At 37.2% G+C, this 6,215-nt stretch overlaps 1 long non-coding RNA gene across 1 annotated transcript in view; it reads left to right on the top strand.

The window, feature by feature from the left end:
• The first annotated feature begins 1,803 nt into the window (after nucleotides 1-1,803).
• Nucleotides 1,804-6,215, top strand: part of LOC131382976 (uncharacterized) — a 16,213-nt gene continuing 11,801 nt past the window's right edge. The window contains exon 1 of the long non-coding RNA XR_009212616.1: nucleotides 1,804-1,901. This is a non-coding gene — a long non-coding RNA (uncharacterized LOC131382976). The remainder of the gene's footprint in view (nucleotides 1,902-6,215) is intronic.

Genomic DNA, 6,215 nt, shown 5'->3' with positions numbered 1-6,215 from the left:
GTTCAGTAATATTCCACAACATGAGATAACCATATTGATATTAGATATAAAATGAGATTGCAGAGGAAACACATTTTAATACCTGAGGTGTGTGCTTAATCTTCTTGATGTACATTAAAAGCTCAGTATGTGAGAGTAATATGAGGCTATGGGGGTTACTCTTAAAGAGATTACTAATAATGTTTATTTGGAAAAAGATGAAGATTTTAGAGGCTATTTAAGAAACTGGTTGTGGGAAAACCAGCCATAACTTAGGGGTTCTTCTTTCACCCAATCCCATTGGAATTCTGCTTTGCTATAGAACCATGCTCAAACCAAGGAAAGCAGCACACATTACATGAACAAACAACACAACAATGAAAAGCAGATCCTTGAGACCCTCCCGAGAAGACCAAGAGCTCTCTCTTTAAAACTTTGTAAAATACCTAGGTTCTCTAGTCTCCCTGTGTCTTATTTCCTAACCAACTGCACTATCAATTCAAAAATGGAACAAAGGATATTCTGTGTATCAGAACCTTTTTTCCTATCTGCACTATCAATTCAAAAATGGAACAAAGGATATTCTATGTATCAGAACCTTTTTTCCTATACATTAAGAAGAATTTTTCCCACATGAATAGGTAATCACAACCTTAAGCCAGAGGATGAAACCTATGAATTCTTTCTATCATATATATTTTAACAAGAAACATAAATATCTATGACCTACTTATAGCCAATTTATATCTTGCCCAGGTTGTTTTGTTTTCTAAACTTATCCCTCATATGGCTTAATAATGAAGGCCATAAATGTGCCTCCTTCCTATCTCACTCCTATGGCTTGACATGTATTATAAAATGAACTTCCTATATAAAATAATATTTACTGAATGAAAGGAAAGTATTACATACAACTTTTATTATTATATTATTAAGCTTATTTTTTGCACATCATGGCTAGGTCATCTTAAAATAGTTTGGCTCTGTCTCTTTTCCCATTTTCATACCTATGTGTAATCACACATGAAATCCCATATGTGTATTCGTGGTATTCAAAATATTCCCTTCTTTATATTTCCAATTTATCATGCACTTAAAATATTTTCATTGTTTTACTGCCACGTTGGAGCTTTTGTCTCCATATGAGGATATGTTTTGTGAATCTGGAAATACATATTTTTAAAACCAGAGAAACACTGGAGTCTCGTTTACTTTCACGTCTCCTGTTTTCATTGTTAGTCTACATACCATTATTTGTGTTCAAGATTAGTTCTAATGGTTGCTAATTTTACTTTTAATACTTGAAGCAATGTAATGTGATTTACAGGGAAGGCATACACTGAGTGAAAGTCAGTTAAGCAGTTCCGGGTAGGCTTAACTTCCCTAGCTTCCTTTCATATTTACTAATACCCGTATCTTATCAAACGCGCTCCTGAGTAAACGGCTGGACTGAGGTTTTACTAAGTTTCTGGGCAAGAATCCATGTCAAATGAAGTGCTGCATTCCTTTGTGATGGATTTCTGCATGCGCCACTAGTGAAATCCTGAAATGGCTGGTTGAACAGACGGACAACATTCTTTATGTACAAGGTAAAGGCTGCCTGGGTTCATCACACACGGTGGAACTCTTGATTTGGTTTGAACTTGCTTTTGAGCCAAATACTAGTCCCATACACACACAAGAACGACAAACACTACCAAGGGATTTATTTTCCACAAGAAGCTGTGCATTACCAGCCAAAGAAAACAAACACCAAGAAAAAGAAGGCTCTCCTGATGCAATTAGAATTTACTCAACATTCTGTTTCTCCCTCTCTTAGAGAACAATGAAAAACAGCTCGGTGGTTAAAGTTCAATCTATGACTAAAAGGATTTTCTGTGGAATTTCTTGACTTCTCTTTCAACACACTTTAGAACAATAAGGTAAAACTCCTTATTTGCCTGAAATGAAAAGAGTTCCTGCATGAGGTCAATAATCCTTCTGTTATTCGTTTTCTTTACATCCTTCCCAAGAGTCTAAGAGTAAAAAAATCTACACTGTCTTTGGTGCTGAATTTTTTAAAAAAAATTCATTTGAAATACCCCAAATCTTTTGTAATATCTGTCATAATTTGTTATTCATTTATTTGTTAGTGTATTTAATTATAGTACTATTTATTAGAAAGGCAAATTTAGTCTGAAATAAAATTCATTGCTATTTTACACTAAATTAGAATTGGAGTTGTTTGGTTGTCCTGGGTATAGACTTCATGATGTCTTAGGTTATGCAGTATACAACTCCAGTGCAATTTATGTAGATGATAATGTGAATAGTTTTCTCTGAAATTATGTAACTACCATAGCACTGCAGAAAGTAAGTAACATAGCAGAAATGTCACTTTCATTAAACCAAAAAGTGAAAAAAAGAAAGTTTAGATTCGATATATATATATCGTGGTATCACTTCCCTCCCCTCAGAATAAAAGGCTTATTTCATTCATATCAACGTATTATTTTCAATTTAGAACTCTACTGAACTAAAGACAACTTGAGTCTCTAATCAATTTTTGTAAGATAATATATAAATTTCTTTTATAAACTAATGCAAAGAAAAAAACGTGCTATTTTGGATGCTGGTTGTTCTTATAAAATATTTTGTTGAGGTAAAGACAAGGTATTTAGAAACATGTGGATTAAATTTTTTCTTCAAATACACAAGGGTTTAAAAAATAGAAATTTAAATATTTGCTAAAATGCTTGACAAATTTTTTGAAAAGTTATCTGGCTTAAAATATGGCTGGGTTTGCCCATCCCTTTGGGAGACCAGCTGTTGATGTGTCATTAAAGGCAAAAAAAAAAAAAAAAAAAGGTCAATTCAGCTGTGTCTGTAACCAGGCATGTCATATGTAGACACTTATACTGTGGGAGGTCACTTTATGTGGGTTTGCATTGACAAAAAAAGAAAGGTGTTCAAACTCCAGTAGCAAAGATATAAACTTCTATCAGTAGGAGAGATACTTACAGAACACAGCACATTCTTTTCAAAGCATACATTTTTGGAATGGCAACAATGAAGAATTTCATCTCCATGGAGAACCCATTTGTACGCCTTGTGGGGCTGGCAAATGTTCCAAATCTGCCACTATGAAATAATTGGCAGCGAGGATGGGAAAAAGAAAAACCTAATTTTAATGGTAAATTTAAATGTCAGGAGTCCACAGACTGCTTCCTCCTTAGGGGAAATGTAAACAGTGGGAAATCTTCTGTTGAATAGGAATTTTCAATTACTGGGATCAAAAGCAAGCCTCATAGTGTTGTCCAACAGGCAGAACTGGCTGTGGGAATAGATACATCATGGGTGGTTGCTTAGGTGTTGAGTCTTCAGAGTTATTGCCTGACTGCTGATCAGTCAGCCATCATTTGTTGTGTCCTAAATGCTACTTCTGAAAAGTTCACAGCTTAAGCTCTTACAAGATGATCTTTTTAAAATTTCCAGTGAATGACTTATCAGGAAATAAAACACAGGACCTCAGATGAGTGGGCGTTTTCCATAACAAACCCTGCCCACTTAACAGTTTTGTTAAGATATGGTCCAGATACAGGTTGGTAGACAGAGCTACTGATAAGCCCTTTACTGTCAGAGCAAGTGGAAAATCCACAGTTGTCAATGTGGACTCAGAAAAATCTCGGAAGTGAAAGCAGATTTAAGTGCTGAAGTGTGAAAGGTTAAGGGTCATTAGAACAAAATATAACAGCAACATGATGCCTTCTATTTGGAGGTTTATGGTTCTCAAAGAACTTTCAAATTCCTTAATGGTTTTGATCCTTACAGTAGCTCTAGATTCCTGACTGAAATGAATAGCAACAATAACAGTATCAGTACAAGGTGTTTATGTGATTTGCTATGATGTTGGCTCACTGACTCTGCCTCTACTTAAATTATACTAGTCATTCCTCATCCCTAAGGTTTATTTGTTTTCTTACAGCAAGGATTATGGTATCAATTTTAGCTAAATAATAATTAGTTTGAGAGATCACTTTGTTTCAAACTTCAAAGGAAGATCTAAAGTTCCTCTTCCTTGTATATGCCATACATTCTTCATCCTTAGAAAAATCACTATTTTTACACAGCTCTCCAGCCATATACTGCTTGATGTCTGATTGGTGAATATATCACATGGTCATTCCTAGCTGCAGGAGAATTTGATAAACAAGCATTAAACTGGGTTAAGAATATTACGTTCAGTCAACCCACAGTGTTTGTCACAAAACAGATTCTCAATCTCACAGCAGGAAAGCAATTATGTTCCCATCTAGATTAGTGATGACCAACAAGAGGTTTTCAAGGCCACCTAACTTTGTGATATGGCAGAAAATTTAACTTCTAAAGCTGTTCTTTCATCAGTCAAATTAGAGAGATAAGGAAAATTTAAAAAAAGAACCTCCATGGCAGTCACATCTTTTTTAAAATTATTTTTAATTTTTTTATTATACTTTAAGTTCTAGGGTACATGTGCACAACGTGCAGGTTTGATACATAGGTATACATGTGCCATGTTGGCTTGCTGCACCCATCAACTCATCATTTACATTAGGTATTTCTCCTAATGCTATCCCTCCTCCAGCCCACCAGCGCCCCCAACAGGCCCCGGCCTATGATGTTCACTGCTCTGTGTCCAAGTGATCTCATTGTTCAGTTCCCACCTATGAGTGAGGGCATGTGGTGTTTGGTTTTCTGTCCTTGTGATAGTTTGCTGAGAATGATGGTTTCCAGCTTCATCCATGTCCTGCAAAGGACATGAACTCATCCTTTTTTATGGCTGCATAGTATTCCATGGTGTATATGTGCCACATTTTCTTAATCCAGCCTATCACTGATGGACATTTGGGTTGGTTCCAAGTCTTTGCTGTTGTGAGTAGTGCCACAATAAACATATGTGTGCATGTGTCTTTGTAGCAGCATGATTTATAATCCTTTGGGTATATACCCAGTAATGGGATTGCTGGGTCAAATGGTAATTCTAGTTCTAGATCCTTGAGGAATTGCCACACTGTCTTCCACAATGGTTGAACTAATTTGCCCTTTTTCCTTCTACTAATTCTAGTGCTCCAGTGAGGGCTATTGGTTCTGCCAGCTGAGCACTAGTTCCTGAAGTGAAGGGATTACTTTCAAGTATTCTGTTATTACTGACCACTGCATATCCCACTTTTCAAAGTCCTTTTTCTACAAAGGAACTTCCATCAGTATACAAGTTGAGGTCGGGATCAGTCAAGGGAACCTCTAGAAGGTCTCCTTGAGCAGTGTAGGTTTGAGCAATCACCTGTTGACAGTTATATTCTATCTTTCCTTCATTGGTCTGGAAGAAATGTGGCTGGGTTAAGAGTTGCACAAGTGCACAGTGACAGCACTGGCCCTTCCAGTAATAGAACCTGATATTTAAGCAAACAGTTGTCTGACAGCCACAAGTCTCCTTTAGCGGTGAGTATGCCATTTACATCATGAAATGTCCACACAGTAAGATCTCTTGCCTGTATTATTTTAACTGCTTTAGATACTAAGACTGCTACTGCCACCACTACCCAAAAACAATGAGGCCAACCCTTTGCTGCTACATCTATTTCCTTACTCTGGTATGCCATGGGTTGCAAGCTCGTCCCTCGGACCTGTGTAAGGACTCCTGGAGCTATTCCTGTTTTTTCTATGACATATAAAGAAAAGTCTTTTCCTGTTGGCAAGCTTAACATTGGGGCTTGGGTTAGGGCCTTCTTGAGGGCCTGGAAAGCCGCTTCTGCTTTAGGTGTCCATCTTACTAAATGGGTATTGGCTTTCTGAGTTTCCTTAATTCCTGTATATAACAGCATGGCTATTTTGCTGTACCTGGGAATCCATATTCTGCAGAAACCTGTTATGCCAAGGAACCCTCTTAGTTGCTTTAGGGTTTTGGGATGAGGATAAGCCAGTATAGGCTGAATATGTTCCTCACTGAGGGCCCTGGTGCCTTTGGATAAATTTAGCCATAAGTATTTAACCTGCTGTGAGCAGAGGTGAGCCTTTGGTTTCCTTGCCACAGGTGGGGAAGAAATTTAAAAGCACTTGGGTGACTTGATGATACAAGGTTTCTGAACGGGCAGCTAAAAGTAAATTATCCACATACCAAAGGATAAGAGTGTCCAGGTATGAGAACTGGCTCAAGTCTTGGGCTAATGCCTGGCCAAATAGATGGGGGCTATCCCTGAACACTGGGGTAAAACAGTCAA

This window comes from Hylobates moloch, unplaced genomic scaffold, assembly GCF_009828535.3.
Source record: "Hylobates moloch isolate HMO894 unplaced genomic scaffold, HMol_V3 SCAFFOLD_1, whole genome shotgun sequence".
NCBI lineage: Eukaryota > Metazoa > Chordata > Mammalia > Primates > Hylobatidae > Hylobates > Hylobates moloch.
Note: the sequence above shows the minus strand (reverse complement) of the source record. Positions and strands in the feature narration are given on the sequence as shown.